This window comes from Pipistrellus hanaki, assembly GCF_964339955.1.
Source record: "Pipistrellus hanaki genome assembly, chromosome: 2".
Lineage (NCBI taxonomy): Eukaryota > Metazoa > Chordata > Mammalia > Chiroptera > Vespertilionidae > Pipistrellus > Pipistrellus hanaki.
This window is the reverse complement of record NC_140504.1, coordinates 184,349,082-184,367,237: the sequence shown is the minus strand read 5'-3', so window position 1 is coordinate 184,367,237 and position 18,156 is coordinate 184,349,082. Positions and strand designations below refer to the sequence as shown.

Here is an 18,156-nt window from a genome sequence, read left to right as displayed (position 1 = left end):
CCCAGCCTGCTGGCCAGAGCAAGCGAGGCCTGGGGCCAAGGGGCCTGGGTTCAAGTCTGGGCTCCTCCCAGGCCAGGCTGAGCGACCCTGGAGCCCTGGAGCGGAGCTCGGCCTCAGGCTTTGGAGAGGGGGAGGGGCAGCGGCCGGGGCAGGGGAAGGGTCTGCAAGTGGCAGAGGCTGGAGACCAGCGTGTAGAGCACTGGGGGGGCCATGGGAAGGAGGACACAGCCCTCCATCCTTAGCTCCACCGCTTCCTCACCTTTCCGCACCTCAGTTTGCCCATCTGTGAAATGGGGATAATCATGTCAGCCTCAAGAGACAACGTGACAAAAAGTGGGCGGGTGCTCAAGAAAAGGGAGCTTGTTATGGAAGCGGGGGGACTAGATAAAGAGAGGGCAGGAGACTTGGCCAAGCCACAGAGGAAGTGAACATCAGCTGAGCTCAGCCTCCACCTCCTCCGGCTTCCCACTGGAGCTGTTTTGTAAGACCGCTTGGAGTTCCATGATGTGTGCATGTAGGGGACACAAGGGGGGGCGGGAATGCTGGGGTGTTGTTGGACACAGAACTGCCCTACTGTCCAGCTAAGGCCCAGGAAACGGACAGCAGTCTCTCATACACCTCGACCTTTACCCTAACGCCCGCGTTGACCACCTTCACAGAATGGAAAGAGAGGGGGCCCGCTCTAAGGGAGAAAAGCAGCTCTCACCCCAGCCCCCCATGACCGGCATCAGCACCTGGCACTTGCAAGGACTGGGGGATCCAGGATGTCAGAACCCAGGGCCCAGAGAGGAGCCCAGAGAGGGCCTCTGCGAGCCTGAGGTCACACAGCACGAGAGCAGTGGAGCCAGAGCCCTGGCCGGGGGCAGCCTCGGAGCAGAGTCCCTCTAGCCCCTGGAGGTGGCTGGAGCCGGGGGATCCTGGGGGACTGAGCGAAACGTGGCGACAGATGGCCTGCCGAGGCAGCGGCGATCCGGGCGGCTGGCAGGCATGCTGGTTCCCGCGCAGGGAAACGGCTAATTTTAGCTGAGGCCTTGGTGCCAGCTTTGTTCCCCCCACCCACCAGGCCGAGGGGGCCCAGCATGCCTTGCGTGCAAGCCGCCTCCCCCAGGCACCTTGACTCCCCCTCCTGGCCCCTTGGTAAGGAGTGCCAAGACCCCAGGTCCCAGAACTCCTGCCTGGCCAGGCCTCGTCACACCCAGAGGCAAGAGCTGGGCCCTGGAGTGCTGGCACCCCCACCCCAGGGCTGTTTCCCATGACTCTAACCTCATTCCTTGAAGAGGGGCTGCCAGGAGGAGGGCCAGAGGCCACTGCCCAGAGTGGGAGGGAGGGCCTGACAGCAGGGGCTGCCAGTCTTGGGGAGGAGGCGGGGCACTGTCCTCCACCAGGCGCTTAAGGGGACAGGACCCTTATTCTGCCCCTGCCCCGAGACAAGCTCTTCTGTGCTCAGTCCGAGGGGGTGGGGATGGGGGTGGGGGCTGGGGCTGAGCAAGGGGGTGGGAGTCACTCTACCTTTTCTCTCTTCATAACTGTGACTTTGTTCCGGGAACTCAAAGCACTTTAAAGAAGCCAAACATAGAGCAAGGGCAGTGATAACCTGTGCCACTGGGGGAAACTGAGGCACGGTCTGAGATAGTCGCCACTGTGGCAGGGGAGGAGACACATCCCAGGAACCAGTGAGGTCTAGGCATGCTCTTCTTTGAGTCCTTATCGCCAGGGGGCTCCTCGGGCCAGCTCAGCCCCTGAGGCTCCCCTCTGCCCCTACCCAGGCCCTGCCCAGGCTGGCGGGAGGTAGACCAGAGAGATGGAGCCCCGCCTCTGGAACCCCGGAAAGGGAGGCGGGCACTCTAGGTTCCTAGTGCCCCACCCCATAGGCTCTTTAACCTTAGACCCTCTCCTCCCCACCTGAGACCCAACTGCACCTGCCCAAGGGGGCGCCAGGACACCTGGCCCCTACTTGAGAGGGGACTCCTTTGGGGGTGACCTGGAAGGCCCCTGCTCCCAGCGCCATCCGGGGACCCATGAGGGAAAGATCAGGTGGGAAAATGAGAAAGAAGACGTGAAGAGAATCTACGCCTTTAGAGGGACAGGGCCAGAGAGAAGAGAAAGAGGGAGGAAGAAACCAAGGCAGAGAATCCGATTCAGGAAGAACAGAAAGAAACAGGACAGGTTGAGGCTGAAGGAAGGAAAGGATGAGAGAGGCAGACAGAGAGAGGGACAGAACATATGAATGCTGAAGGGGAAAAAGGGAGGAAGAGAGGGACAGAGGAGGAAGAACAAGACAAAGAGACAGAGAGACAGAGACAAAGACAGAGAGTGAGCAGGATACACGCGGGAGGAGGCGGGGGGCATATGGAGAAGGAGCCTGGCTACAGGGCAAGGCAGAGAGAACTGAGGGCACTGGGGGAGCAGGAGACGCCGCGGACTGACACACCCAGAGACCAGGAGCCAGTCTGAGGAGGAGACAGTCAGAAAATGGGGTGGGAGGAAGGGGGAGACCCTAAATGATTGTGTGTGTGTGTGTGTGTGTGTGTGTGTGTGTGTGTGTGTTGGGGGGGTAGCATAGACAGAGGCAGGAGGGAGGGGGTATGAAGGGGAGAGATGTCGACGCCAGCGCTGGGGGGCGGGGGGAGGACAGAAGTGGAATGTGGGTCTGGGCATGAGGCTCACAGATGCATCAGCTCCGGTTTCAGCTGGGGCAGTTGGCTGCTGGGGGGGGGGGCAGAGGAAGAAGCAAAGCTGTCGAGGGAGGGGGCTTGTTGCCATGGCTGCGGGCACGGCAGGGGCACAGTCTGCTGGCACTTGGAGTTCTGGGCATGGTAGGGGGCTGACTGAGGGAAGGGGGGGCGATGATGTAGCCTCACCCATGCCCCAGGGGCTCTGCCAGGAAGAAAGTTTCCAGAGAACGGATGGGAGGTGCTGGGAGCGGAGGTGGGCTCTGGGCCTGCTTCACCCCGTGGTGGCTGCCAGTGGGGCACCACTTCCGGGGCCGCCTGTGGGCACCCGGGCTCCCACCATGCTTCAGAGGCTGGCCCCTGGGGATCTCGCGCCTCTGCCCCCTCCAGTCTAGCTGCCGATCCAGCATGCTGCGGCAGGGGCTGCTGCTTCTGCTCGCAGGGAGCAGCGAGATTGTGAATTCAGGATCTGTAATCCTAACGTAGAGCCCAAGCCTACCGGGCTCCAGTTGCCAAGGCGACGGAGGGTCAGAGGGCAGCTCGGGGCGCCCGCTCCTCCAAGTCAGAATCCCAATTGTTAAAGCCCAAGAATAAACAGCTGAAGCGGCCGTGGGGGGGCCGGGAGGGGGGCTGAGGTCTGCATTGGCTCAGTGTGGTGTTGTCAAGCGAGATGTCACTAATTGTCTGAAGGAACAGGCTGAGGCAGCTCTTAACTGCTTCTGTGCCACCGGAGACACCTTGGCTGCCTGGCCCCCATCCCCTGGGCCTCCCAGCATTCCTCCGGGGCAGCTTGTAGGTACGGGGAGTGCTGGCCCGGAAGAATACCTGCCCCCCTTGCACTGAACCCCCATATACTTTAGCTCCCAACATTCCTCCTTGCCCATCTTGGAACCTCCCACTTGCAAGCTAAGTCCTATCCCCATAACTAGTCCCCCCTAATCACTGAGCCCACAATGCTTGCAGCCCAGAACTGGCCCTCTGGCCTACAAAAGCCTCCCAGCTCCCCCGATATCTCCTCCCGCTGCCGTTTCCCCGCAGGAGTCAGGGTTTCTGGTCCACGGTGTATGGATTGCAGAGGAAGATAGATCTCGGATTCTTCTGGTCTTTTATTTGGGGGAGGGGGTGTTTACGGGGGGAGGAAAGGCTTATAGCATCTTTCTGTGTTAACGTCTTCCCTATTCTTAGTCACACGGAAGAACCGAAGGACTGAATGGAACCAGGAAACCTGGTTCCTACCTTTGACTGTTCTCCCTACTTGCTGTGAGACTTCTGACAGGGTACTTTCCCTCCACAGCCTGTCCTCACCTATCATCTATCCTACTTTGAGTGAGGCCACGTCTGGAACCCCTATCCAGAGGAACTCCCAATCCAGTGGGTGAGAAAGGCTCATAGTACAAGGCAGAAAGCAATCAGAGATCATCCTCAGGCAAGACATTCCATGAAAAACACGGAGCGGTCGGTACACAGCAAACTGTTCCGTGGACAACCACTGGTGGTGGTGGTGGTAGCACCGGTACTGCCATGACAGGGGGTCGCTAAGGGTGTAGGTAATCCGAAAAAAGACGAGGGTGCAGGTCAGGTCTGGGAGGCTTCCTGCAGAAAGCGGAACCTGGCCCCCGCGGGGCAGAGTGTTCCCAGAGAGCGGTCTGGGGAAGCTCTTCAAGGGGAGCTGAGCTGTGAGGTCTCAGGGCCGCTAGCTCAGCCCCGCCCAGAGCAGGAAGGGCGAGGCCCGCAAAGGTCTCCCCGCCCCACTGGCCCGCCTCGCCGCCTCCTCCTCCACCCACTGCGCCTCAGGCTGGCAGCGAGCGGTGCCCGGTGGGGGCGGGCCGCCCTGGGGCAGGCCTCCCGGGGATTGGTGGTACCTGGGCTGACGTCAAGAGGGGCGTGGTCACGGCTTCAGTGCGCCGCCCGCCCCAGACCCCCGTCCCGAGGCCGGAGCCCAGGGTCCCCGGGCGGGGCGGGGCGGGGCGCCCAGGTAGCGGGCGGGGCCGGGCGCTGCCGTGGGCGGAGAGCTGGGCGCGGAAACAGGGGATCCCCCAGAGAGGGCCCGGCCCAGCCCGAGGCTGGACTCTCACAAAAGACGGCTTGTTCTTTCTTGGGATGCCTGCGCCTTCTCAAACATACCTACAGTCACACTCCAGGGACAGCTACACCCACATATGGCTGCGCAGAGCCCGCTGGCCTGGGGAGACGGGGCTGCTGCCAGCTCCAGAGGTCATGGCGAAGAAGCAGGGCGCCCCAACCGCCCCTTGTCACAGATTCCGCGCCGTTCACCTGACGCCACCCCACACCAGGTGACCTGGATACTCCCACAGCCCCACGCACAGCCCTGGGGACACTGACCCACTCACACTCCCAACCGCCCTCCTCCCTCACCGGCAGCTCGCCGACTTCCTGTTCTGGAGCCACGCTGCATGTGACCTTGGCCCTCGGTGAAGCTCGTTAAGGTGACTTTTTACTGAGCACTTACTCTGTGCTCATCCTCTCACCCTGACCCTTTATGGTGAATACTCCCCGTCCCTTTTTTCGGTTGGGAAACTGAGGCTTAGGTTGAATAGCTTGCCTACGGCAGAGGCAAGGATGTGAACCCAGGTCAAGCTTGACTGCAGTGCCCATGCTCGCCTGTGGGTTATCGCTGCCTCCCATCATCCCACCCTCACACCCACCGCGCACACGGCCGCAGACGCGAAGGTGTAATTCTCCACCCCAAACACATCACCGTCTACTACCGGGCAGTTTCTCTCACTCATCAGTGTGCGCTGGGAGGGGGGCGAGCCCCCCACCTCCTCCTTCCCTCACGGTCATTATAAATGGGGCGCAGAGTGAGAGCAGGGCCGGAACAGGCCACCTCTAACCTCTCCGGCAGGCTCACCTCCGCCTCCCCTGACCCCGGATGACAAAGCACTGACATACTGGCTGGGGTGCCAGGCCTGCGGCTCTCCCTGACCCCTGGGCCAGGACCCTCCCCGAGACCCCAACCCCTGCTGAGAACAAGCAGACACCAACTCCTTCCCGGGGACTCAAAGCACCTTTCCTGGGGGGAGGCGGCGCTGTGAGCCCCTGAGCCTGGCGGGAGGAGGATCGGGTTACTCTTTCCCCAGCTGTGCCTGGACTCCTTGGGGCTGACCTTTCACCTCATCCAGGCCAGGACCCAAAGGGGGCAGGAGTCCAGCCCTCACCCTGTTAACCCTCTGAATTCCTCCTCTCTCCATTCCAGAGCCCCTGCCAGGGCCCCAGCGGGTCTCAGGAAGCCCGGAGCCCAGCGGGGCATGCCAGCCGCTCCCCACCCTCCCATCCCGGGTCCGGTTTCCCAGAGGGCTTTACAGAGTGCTCCTCCCTGCCCCCTGCCCAGGCCGCCCTGCCCTCCCAGGATCAGATACCTCTGCCCAAGCAGCTGAAAATGACCTGGGCTATTTTCGCTCTGGGATCGAGTTGCAAACTCCCCCTTACACTGGCAGCTTCTCACAGCCCTCCAGACAACGGCCCCCCACGCCTCATCCCTCGCCCAGAATCCGTTAACGGGACGGGAGGGCTTTCAGAGACCACTGGCCCAAGCCCCTCGGGAGGGGAGACTGAGGCCCTGAGTCAGGCGCAGGGCTGGGCAGAGAACCAGGCGCCCTGGGTTCCCGCCCAGGTCTCTGTCTACTGTCTAGCACAGCCTGCTCTGTACCCTAGATCTCGGAGCCTCTGACCCAGCCAAAACCCCAGCTGCCGTCGGAGCACCAGAAAGTCACGCTGGAGGCCACCCTCAAATCTCCGTGCCACCGTGCACATCAGAAGTCGCTCTCACTGCCCTCTTTGTTTAAAACGGGGCCCAGGCCTGTCCCCGTATCACAACTCTGAGGACTAAGGATCAGTATGGGAGGTGCGAACTGGGAGGAGAGACTGGGAGACTGCGGCCCGAGGAATGGGAGGTGGACTCAGGCTTCTTTAAGGTTTAGATTGCACAACACTCCCAAGTTCCCAGCAGCCCCTCACCCCAGCTTCTCAGGACCCCCCTCCTCCCGTTTCTACAAACCAGCCTCTTCCTGTCCCCGGCCCCTCCACCTCCAGCTCCAGCCCTCCTGGGCAGGAATGTGACTGGTCAGGTCTGAGCTGACCACATGAGTGCCTATAAGGCAACAGACCCCCCAGCCTCCCATCCCCCCCAGCCTGGGGGAGCTCACATACCAAGACAAGGCGGGAGGGGGGAGGAGTGCTTTAACCCTTTGCAGCCAGGCTTTCGGGGTGAAAAGAGGGGTACTCTACTTCCCACGGCCACTCCCACGTGTGAGTGCTGCCAGGTGAGGGAGAGGAGGAGGAATCGAGGTCACCCAGGGGGTGGGATGGAGACATCTGCCCCTCCCTCAAGTCTCTGTTAAGAAAAACTAGACTTTGCCACCCCAACAGTCAAATCCCATCTCCCGTGCCGTTTGGAGAAAACAGTCCTGAGGCGGTGCTGAAGGGAGAGGGGAAGAAGGCAGCAGGAACCCCAACCTCAGGAGCCCTTAGTCTGAGCGGAGAAACACAACCCTGCCCCGGGGAGCCTGAGACCAGCACGGAGGCCGGGACAAAGAGCCGAGGGCAGGGCGTGCAGGGAGCTGCGCAGGAGTGGGAGGAAGCCAAGGCAGGAGCAGAACAAGCCAGGTGGGGTCAGATCGGGCAGGCTTCCCAGAGGCCCCTCGGCCCGCACCCCTCCCCCAAGGCTGTGGAATCTCGGGGGTCAGGGCTGAGGGACAGCCCCGCCCCCTGCTCCCCTCGGGCTCAGGAATTCCACCAACCAAGGAAGGGGGGGCTGCTTCGGCCCCAGTCCAAGTTGGCTCCCACTGGACCAGGAATTGAAGCTCTTCCCCGGCCCCCGCCCCCACCCAGCCGCCAGGCTGGCCCCGGGCCCCCTCCCCTCCCCCGCCCCGGCTGGCACCGCGTGTGCCAGGCGCTGGCAGAAAACAAACCCGCCGGGGTGGGTTTGCAGGGAGCGGGGTAACCTTGACACAGTTGCGGCAGTCGCTAATGGCAGACACATACTCCGCCTGTTCTGGGGGGACTGTTGCCGTTGCTAGGAAACCGGCAGCCGCGTGAATGGAAATGGGTCAGTAAACCTGGGGAGAGATAGTGTGACACTCGAACCACTGCAGCTGCTCCAGCCCACACCGAAATCCCTCCTCTTCAATATTTATCACTCCCGCCCGGGCCCTCAGCTTCCTCACTGGCCTGGCCCTCAGGCCCCCCAAGGCTCAACAGGGAGGGGAGGGAGAGAAGTTATGGGGGGGGGGGGCTTCTTAGCCGCTCTTTTTTGGGGGGCGGGGGGGAGGCAGGCGGGATGGAACTGGTTCTGGAGGAGGCTGAACAGGAAAACAGAGTCTAATCCCACGGCACGGAAGGGGTTAAAAGGTCAATTCACGCCTGTTCCCGACTTAGGCACCGTGGCAAAATTACTGCGCGTGTGCACAGGCTTGCCTGCCAGCATGCCTACCTGCCCCAGGGCTGATTAGGGCCAGGAGACCTCCCTTCCCGGGTGGGAGTGATGGAGGGGGAAGAGGCGCCCGAATCGTGGCCAGGATTTGCTCGCGGCCTGAAATCGTCCTCCGCTGAAACCCAAGCAATCCCAGCACCGCCCAAGGCTTCCTAACAGCCAGAGCGGATGCCCCCGGTACAATCTGATAAGCACCCCAAGCGGACAGGAGCTGCCCACTGCCTTACAATACCGTTCTGTGCAGACACATGCACCCCAAATAGACACCCATGGCTCAGAAAACCTTTACACACGGGCACAGATACCCCACAAAAGAACCTGACAACTGCCATTCAGAACAGAGAGGCTACAGGCGGACAGACCGAGGCACAAGCGAGACCGCACTGTGTCCGACTGTGCTGAACCTCCTACCACTTCCTCGTCAACGGGAGCCGCCCCACAGCCTGCCATCCTAACCCAGAGCCTGGTTCTCTGGCTCTTTTCCCCCCCTCCCTCTCATTGCCAGCCTCCACGTCTTGCACACACCCCGATATACTGCCCCTGCAATTGCCCTCTGGACACACCATCCCACTAACGAGCTGCCTCGTGCACCACACCCCCATTCCCCGGAGGCTGACTGGTCACTGACACACACATTCCCTTCCCCTGGAAGCCAGCAGTCTCTCTGCCCCGCCTGCCACAAGCTCTGGCTCTTGAGCACAGGCCTCTCTGCTGTCAGCAGGGACCCTGGGATTCGGCGGTACCGCTCACCCGGATGCTATGTGCCCTCCACCCACCGCAGTCTCTGCAAGTGTCCCTGAAGGGGGTGTCTTGGGTAGGCAGGCACTGCAGCCTTGGAGGGAAGGTGGGGGGATGTACCTCAACAGGAATCTCCCATCTTACCGGGTTCTGTGTGCTCCTATCTCCTAGGATACATCCGTCAACACAGGCTTAGAGCCTGTCAGAGCTGGAAGGTGCCTTAGGGAGTCACTAATCCAGCTGCTCTGCTCTGCAGCGGAGCACTGAGGCCCAGAGAGGGGACGCGGCCTGCCCAGGGTCACACAGCCCAACTACCGCTTCCAGAGCCCTCTGTGGGCTCGAGAGCCCCCGGAGGAGGGAGGCAGTCAGCCCAGGAAGGCTTCCCTGAGGCAGGGGGACGAGGGGATTGGGTTAGTGGGAGAGAGAGAATCTGTAACCCTAAAGAGAAGTTTATAAGAACTGAGCGTTCAGTGACAATCTAGGCCGTGTAAATGTGTTCAGAGCTGGACTTTGCCAAAATGATCTGGTGGATACTTATCGCCACTCCACTTCCTAACCCAGGAACCCTGAGGGCTGTTCCCCAGGCCCAAGATACAGGAAGACTGCTCAGAATCCAGGCCTTGACCCCTGGCCTTTTATTACTTAAATACATCTACCAGGAAGACTCTGGGGTCCGTGTGAAAGAGGTTTTATGATAGAAAGTTTTTATTTCAACTCCATTTTGCAGGAAAACAAATTGAGGCTCCCAAAGGTGGGGTGGTTTGCCTAAGTTTGCACAGACAACAAATGGAGCCTTGAGTTCCTTCCAATACACAAGGAAGGCCAATCCAACAGGAAACAGGGAGAACTGGGGGGGCAGGGGTGGAAGGGAGGGAAGGGGGGGAGTTGACACAGGCCCAGGCCCAAAATCCTGGGCTGAGGGGGAGCCAACAGGCATCTGACTTTGAATCTGGGTGTCTGGGTTCCACCCCACCCACTCTCACAGTGGTGGAGTGAAAGGTCAGCAGGGAGCGGGGAGGGAGAGGAAGCAGAATTCCATCAGCCTCTCAGCCAGCCTGGGCCGTACCCCAGGGAGCTGGGCCAGGGCTGCCCCAACTTCCCCCAGCCCGGAGCTCTCTGCCAGCCCCGCCCCCACCGCACTGGGACAGGAGAAGAAGCATTATAAGGAGACCTGGTCCCCTTCATGGACCTATTTCCACATCTGTACTAAGAGCTAGCCTAGCAGGAAGGCCTTGTAAGGGCCCTTTCAGCGTTTTCTTTTTAAATATATTTTTATTGATTTCAGAGAGAAAGGGAGAGGAAGAGACAGAAACACGAATGATGAGAGAGAACCATTGAATGTCTGCCTCTTGCATGCCCCCACTGGAGATGGAGCCCACAACCCGGGCATGTGCCTTGACGGGTATTGAAACCGGGACCCTTCAGTTCACAGGCCTATGCTCTATCCACTGAGCCAAACCAGCTGGGGCCGGGCCCTTCCAGCTTTAACATAGCTTGGTGACCAGTCCCTAGGTCTCAGTCCACGGCACAAATTCAGAAGTGTCCCCCCTGGTCTGAAGCAACAACATTAAGAATGTGTTTAATGAATAAATGAACACTCAAGCCAACATCTTTCAGTCCTCCCAGCCTGAGGGAGGCACTACTTCCCACTGGAAGCCACTGGAGTGTTGTTGGAGGGGAAGGGGGTTTAGATACTCGATGGCTCTGGATGGGGCTGTGTGTTACCTGCTACCGGCTTTAAACGCTGGGCAACTCTGAGCCCCACAACAAGACCACAGCCCACCTACGAGTACCCGGCTTTTCAGACGAGCCAGGGGTCTAAGGCGTGAAGGGGCTTGCTCAAGGTCACAGCCAGGGAGTGGCAGAAAGGGGATTCCAACTGAGTCTGTCCCGCTGCTTTTGTTTAACAAGGTGTGTGTGTGTGGGGGGGGGGGGGGGGCTGGGTTGGGGCTGAAAATGAGGTTGAACTGGAACCATTGGCTGGGTTCACCCAAGGCGGGGGAGGTGCCCATGGAGCTCCCAAAAGGTCCCTCAGTTGGTAGAGCACCAAATGGTCCTGGAACTAGTCAGGTTGTGGGCAATTATCCCTTCTCTCCCCCCCCAGAGGGCAGGGCAGACGCTTCCCTCCCCCAGCCCACGGTGCCCAGCGTGAGCCCTGAGCAGTCACTTACCTGCTCCCCTGGATCTGCCCCTGTGAAAGGAGGCCCCTCCCTCCCGGGGGGCCCTTTCTCCCTGGACTTCGGGGCCTGCAAAGTGCCCAGCCACCCCAGGGACATCTGCAGCCACCGTGGAAAATTGTCCGGGGCTTTTCCAGCTCGCCCGCCCCCCACCTCCCACACACCCGCTGGGCAGTGGCGGGTGCAGGGGGGGCGGGCGAGGGCGTGTTGCGGGGCAGATAGCCGCGCCTCCCACCTGGAGGCCCCAGCCGCCTATCCTCCGGCGGGAGGCTCTCTCCGGTCCGCGGGCCTTCCCGCCGCGCCTCCCGCTACCTGGCGGGCCGGGCTGGCCCCGGTCCCCGCCCCTCCCGTCCCCGCACCCGCCCTCCCGGGGGCCGCCGAGCCCGGACTCCGGGAGGAGAGGACGGCGAGAGGGAAGCCAGGCGCGGGGGAGGGGCGCCTGCACCTGGCCCCTCGCGGCCGCCGGGCCGCGGGCGGGACTGGACCCCGGCCAGCCCCGGAGGAGCGGGGGTGGGGATGGGCCCGGGCAGATAAGGAGCCCCCAGCCCCGCCGCCGGGGCGCCCCCTAGGCCCGCGCGGAGAGGCGCCCCTGCCCGCGGCCCGCTCCCCGCTCCCGGCCGCTCCAGCTGCAGGAAATTCCAGAAGCTCTCCATCATCCCGGCGGCCCGGCTGCCAGCTCCCCGGAGGAGAGCCACATGCCGCCGGCCGCGGCCCGCCCTCCCCCAGCGCCGGGCAGCCACGTCGGGCGGGCGGGCGGGCCCGGCGGCCCTTCCCGCGCCCCGGAGGCGGAATGCGCGCAGCCCGGCGGGGGCTATTTTGAGCGGGAGGGGAGCGGCCGGCCAGTGTTTTCGGCTTTTTCCTGGCCCCCGGCCCGCCCCGGCCCTCGCTGCCCGCGGGCGGGCGGGGTCACGTGGCGGGCGAAGGGCGGCGGTGGGGGGACGGGGCTCCGGCTGCGGCCCAGGCCCGCGAGGCGCCCGGCGGCCGGACCTGCGCTCCCGGCGGCCGGTATAATAGCCCCGGGCCGGGCCGGGCTCCTCTCCGGGCGCCGCTACCTGCGCCCTCCGCGGGGGGCCCCGCGGCCCCGGCACTCCCTCCCCGGTGACGGGTCCGGCCTCCCTCGGGCGCCGGCGGCCAATCACCGGCCCCGTTTCCTTACCTGTGAATTGGGGTAAATTGGGAATGAGCGCCCTGGCTTACAGGGTGGGTACCAGTCTCATAGAGGCTTGGCTCGTCTCTCCTTGGGCAAAATGCCTTCCCTTTTGGGGGCCTAGGTTTTTTCATTTATAAACTGAGGGGGTCTGAGAAGGCTCTTTCCTCCCTCTGGAAGAGCGCGTTTTCACTTACAACCCTTTGGAGCTTAGGGACTGCCCCGTGGTCACAACCTTCACGGAATCCTTGATTACAAGGTTCCCATGAGGTAAGTAATAGTACTATCTATCTCTCTTTTGCTGAGGAGGAAACTGAGGCTCAGAAAGGTTAAGGGATCTGCCACAGGCCACATGAACTCTGACCCCAGAGACGGAGTTAACCACTGAGCCATAGTGGGTAGTGGCCTGAGACCAGGGGGACAAGCACTGCACCCTTTTTACAGAGGAAACCGGTTCAAAGAGTGATTTGCCCAGAGTTGCCTTCGGCCAGTTAGTGGCAGAGCATCCAACAGAGATCTTCGGACTCAGCCTAATGCCCCCTGCAGTGAGGATCGGTCCTAGAAACTGGCAAGTGGCCACCACCCACATGGGCACCAGGTTGTGTCCCAGGGCCCTAGAGATCACCCTCTGCTCCCAAGGGTCAGGCCCAGACCCCTGGACCCCAGGATTCACGATCCCATCAAATTCTAGCCTTAGCCCGACCTGTCACGGGGGTGAGGGAGGATGCACACAGGTGCCACAGCCTCCCGTGCAGACGGCACAGCCTCAGGCCGGGCCTGGAGCTGCTCCCTGCCCCGCCCCCAACCCCAGGCAAAGAAGCACCGAGGTTGGCAGGCCCCCCACTCCTCCCCGGAAACCTGGCCGTTTATTTCTGTCTCTGGGCCCCCTGTTTCCACAGAGCCAGTCCAGGAAGGCTGGCAGCAGCTGGCGTGGAGGGGCGGAGCTCTTGCTGCCCTGCCCCTGCCCCACCTGCCAGGCCAGGCTCGACTTCAGAGTCAGGGGTGACTGGGGATGAGGGAGGGAGGAGCAGGCCTGGAGGTCAGGACGCTAAGGGAGGCACCCCAACTCCCAACCCAGAACCCAGATGCTCTCCCAGGGTGAGTCAGTCTAGACCCAGTTCAAGTCTGAGAGTCCTAATGGAACCTCTGGTGTGTCCAACCCCATTTATTCTGTGTCGTTCTGGCTCATGATGCCTCTGGACCCTGGCCCCAACAGAAATATTGAGCACTGGAAGTGTGGCTAACTGGAACTGGACTGTGCCCTAAGCATAAAATCCATACTAGATTTTGAAGTCTAAATATGAAAAAATAAAATCTCATTAATAATTTTATAGTGATTCTATGTTGAAATGATAATAATTTGGATATGATGAATGAGGTAAAATATATTAACATTCACTTATTTCTTTTTACTTTGTTTAATGTAGCTACTAGAAAATTTAGATTACACATATGGCTGCTATTACATTTCGATTGGAAAACGTTGTTCTAGATCATGTGGTGCTTTAGCTTAGAACCAAGACTTTGCCTGCTCTAGATTATGATCTCTGTGGCTTCAGCTCATCAACTTCCCTATATCCAGACCACAGCCTGTGCATGGGTCTAAATCTCAACACACCATCCTGTCTCACCACACTCCAGCTTCCTGTGAATTTCGGCTCAGCCAGAGATTATGGCTTTGTCTGCTTTAAACCGCTGTCCACTACATTTCTTGTTCAACAATTCCCAATATCTAGATCCCAGCATCTCTAGATCACCTTCCATATTATCCGGCCTGACACCCCATCCTTGTCTGCTTAGAGATCACTTAGTCAGATTTAAGATCTAGACACCACCAGGAGGAGTAAGCTTCTAGATCAAGGGTTGGCAAACTATGGCCCAAGGGCCAAATCCAGCCTGTGTCTATTTTGATAATTCAAGTTTCATGAGAACGCAGTCATGGCCATTGCTTTCTGCATCATCTATGACTGCTTTCAAGGCACAATGGCAGAGTTGAGGACTCATGACAGAGATCCTATGGTTTGCAAAGCCTAAAATTTTAACTGACTTTTTAGAGAAAGTTTGCCAACCCATTCTAGAGGCCCAACTAGTCTAACCCATCATGTATCTAGACGAGATTATGGTCTCATCTGATCTCATCTAGATCACCGCCTGTAAGAGGGTACCACTGACCAGGATCTAGCCCAGAGCTGAACATGTGCCCCATGCTGCTGGAGTTCCAGATTCTGCTGTGATGTTAGGAAATGGGACCCACTACTCTTCTCTGGGATGGAAAGGGTGTTTCCACTTCCGAATTCCCCCAGAGAGATCAAGGCCCATTGACCCTGCTCAGCGGCCTTGAGAAGAGAGAGGGAGGGTGGACTCCAGAGACGGCACTGGAGGCTACGCCAAAGAGTTCGGGGTAAGTCCTTCCCTGCCAAGGATGCAGAACACAACCAGGCCAGAAGGCAGAGGAGCCCCACTCCACCCCTTCCCAGCAGGCTGCAGAGCAGGTCAGTTAGCTGGGGTCATGTGGGACAGATAACCAGCCCATCCAGAAGCTAGACAAAGGGCTCCTAACAGAGCCTTCACCTCCAGCCACCTGACGCCTATCACCGCGGGAATGAGTCGTGCCTCTGCCCCCCTAGTTTGCCTCTAGCTTTGCTTCTTCATGGCTTCCTTTGAAAATCCTCCCACATCTTCCTCCCTCCCTGCCATTTCTCCCTCCAGCCTAGAAATTCTAGCCTTCACCGTAGCCATTAAGATCGTGGGCTCTGGAGCTGACAAACCCAGGCTTCCATTCCAGCTCTGACTCTAGCAAGTCACACCCCACCTCTCTAGGTTTCCTCAGTTTCCCCATCTGTGAAACAGAATAAAAACCATGGCACCTATCTCACAGGGCTGTTGTACAAACTTAAGAGCATGACGTACGTCACTTTGTCCACCTGGCCCAGTAAGCATGAGATGCTAGCTGCTATTTCTATGAATATTAATGATCTAGCATGGTTCCACAGATGGACTTTGGCAGGTCTGTACAATGTTTTAACCAAAAGCTGGTTTTGCACTTTTGTAAAGAGAAGGCCCATGGCTCTCATCATCTTCTCAAAATGAATCCTTAGCCACATGGCTAAGAAAGAGGGGGTGTGGGGGGCCTTGATCCCAATGAGGAAACAGAGGCACACAGAGGGGAAAGGACTAGCCCAGGGTCCTTAGAGAGTCCCCTCCCCCACCCCGGAGTGCCAAGGCCCTACTGCTTCTAGGCCAAGCTGTCTCTCCGGTCTGACTTCATCACTTCTCACCTGCTCAGCAACGAGAGCCCCCCACAGTGGCTCCCCACCTCCAACTGCCTCCACTGAATCCCTTCCACCCAGTGCCAGATTCGTCTTCCTCAAATGCCACTCTCGTGACTCTGTGTCCCTGCTCCAAAACCTTTACTAGCTCCCTACTGCTGACAACAAGGTCAAGGTGGAGGTCTCGAGCTTGACATTCAGGAGCCTTCAAGGCAGCCCTCACTGTTCCCTCTTGTCTGGTCAGTGGAGCTTTCTTCCTCTCCGCTCTCCCCCGCCCCAGAGTCTCACACCACCTACACAGTCACTCGGTTCTGGACAGAGTCTGCCCCTTTGCTCAGTCACACGGTGTCTCCGCCTAGCCTGCTTCCCCCGTTCTGCCCTTAGGGTTGCCCCTGGGTCCAGCCGCTCTCTGAACTCACCCTGATCAGGCCACGCCTGGGTATGCCGACGGCAGCTCTGGCTCCAGGAAGCAGCCCTCTGCCCCTGCTCTCCAGCCCAGATCCGTCCCCGGACAATGCCCCACCTTAGCCGCTGCCCACATGCTCCTCAGTGAACCTCTCCCCTTCTGCCCCCCAGACTCCTCTCATCACAGTGAGACGGCTGGTACAGCACTGTCCTCGACCATGACTCCTGGGTCAGATTCTTTTGAGTTTCGATGTCCCCATCTATAAAGTGGGGACAGCAAAACCTACACCTCACATGATTCTCACGGAGGATTCGTTCCTTATAAACTGGAAGGTGCTGTTTCTATTAAAACTTGCTATACAATAAAATACTATCAAAGCCTCCGTTTATAAGTTTATTTAGAATTGCAACAACAGCCGAAACCGGTTTGGCTCAATGGATAGAACGTCGGCTTGGGGACTGAAGGGTCCCGGGTTCGATTCCGGTCAAGGGCATGTACCTTGGTTGTGGGCACATCCCCAGTAGGGAGTGTGCAAGAGGCAGCTGATCGATGACTCTCTCTCATCGATGTTTCTAACTCTCTATCTCTCTCCCTTCCTCTCTATACGAAATCAATAAAAAATATATATTAAAAAAAATTAAAAATAAATAAAATTGCAACAACACTGCAACCTTGGCACTCCCTAACTCCTTTCCCTGTTTCATTTTTCTCCTTGACACTTACCATCATCTAATAAAACAACTATTTTACTTATTTTTGTCTTTAGTGTGTTTCAAGGAAAGCTCCTGAGGGAAGAGATTTCTCCTTATTTTGGTCTCTGTTGTGTGCCCTAGGAAAGTTCCCTGTGTACTTGTTAGTTGGAGAATGAATGAATGAGTGAATGAATGAATGAAGCAAGTGCTTATTATGTGCCAAGCACTAGGCTGTTCTCACAGATCATCTCACGTTAGGAGACAAGTGCTTTCATCACCTCATTTTAAAAATGGCACCTTCAGGCCTAGCCGGTTTGGCTCAGTGGCTAGAGCATTGGCCTGCGGGCTGAAGCGTCAGGTTCAGTTCTGGTCAAGGGCACATGCCCGGGTTGTGGGCTTGATCCCCAGTGGAGGGTGTGCAGGAGGCAGCTGATCCATGATTTTCTCTCATCATTGATGTTTCTCTCTCTTCCTCCCTCTCTCTTCCCCTCTGAAATCAATTAAAAAAAAAAATATATATATATATATATATATATATATATATATATATATTGTGTGTATATATATATATATATATATATATATATATATATATATATTTTTTTTTTAAAGAGATACCTTCAGTGGCTTGCCCTGATCACCCCGTAGGAAGCAGCCTGGCTAGGATTTGACTCTAGCACCTGCCCTCTTGAACTCTATGCTCTATTTCCTGTGTAGATGGGGGGCAAGAGTGGTGTGTCTTTCTATTTCTTCATTAGCTAAGCCTCTTGAATCTGTCACCCTCCCTATCTCCCTGGGGCTGTAACTCTCCCTGTGCCCGAGGCTACCAGGCCTCCCAATCCACCCTCTGACCGCTCTCAGCCATTTCCTCCCACTTTTCATCCTCACCTCAGGGCCTTTGCTAATGCTGTGCTCGGCCTGGAATGCACTGACCCCTGAATCTTTAGGCTCTACCCCTTTCTCAAGACCCACCTCTTCCAGGAAGCCTGGCCTCCAGTCCTTGCTTGCTCCCTTCGCTGACCTCGAGCCTGGTGGTTTGCTGCTGGGAACACCCACCCACCCGCGCAGCCTGTGCTGGCTCGGGCTGGTCCCCGCTTCCTGGATTTGGCGGCTTGTGCACGTCTGTGGTCTCCTGGCCAGGTCTCTCCTCCTGCCTTCCTCTGCTGAATCACTGCCCCCACCCCGTGTCCTCTTAACCAGGTTTAAAGCTCTGAGATTAAGAGCGCCTGCCTTTGGAGTCTCTCAAACCCCATCTCCACCCCCTACCAGCTGACGTTTTGTCGGACACGTCACTACGCGTCTCTGAACCCGTTTCCTAGGGGCACAATGGGATCACAGGAGCGCCTGCCTCGTGGACCAATGTGCCCAGCACACAGCACACACTCAATACATACCAGCTGTAATTTCTCCTTTACCGTTTTATCACCTTGCTCATCCCTGTCCTAAGGCCTCAGCCTCCTCCCCAAACTGGCAATAATAAGGTTGCTAACATGTACTGACCACTTGTTATCTGCAGCAAGTAAAAATATGTCCGGCATCCAGCAAGGTGCTCAATATTGCGCACTGAATAAACGAAACTAGTTTAATCCTTACAACACCCTAG

At 58.4% G+C, this 18,156-nt stretch overlaps 1 protein-coding gene across 6 annotated transcripts in view; it reads right to left on the bottom strand.

Moving 5' to 3' along the window:
- The window catches only part of AHDC1 (AT-hook DNA binding motif containing 1), a 65,701-nt gene that overhangs the window by 26,481 nt on the left and 21,064 nt on the right, over nucleotides 1-18,156 (bottom strand). The window contains exon 1 of one of the 6 annotated variants that reach the window (XM_084874829.1): nucleotides 11,034-11,289. The exons of 4 other annotated variants lie outside the window; for them this stretch is intronic. The gene's annotated coding sequence lies outside the window, so the exon portion shown is untranslated. Of the gene's footprint in view, nucleotides 1-1,263; nucleotides 1,289-11,033; nucleotides 11,290-18,156 lie in introns of those variants that run through there. One more of the 6 variants, XM_084874828.1, reaches the window with a different exon arrangement.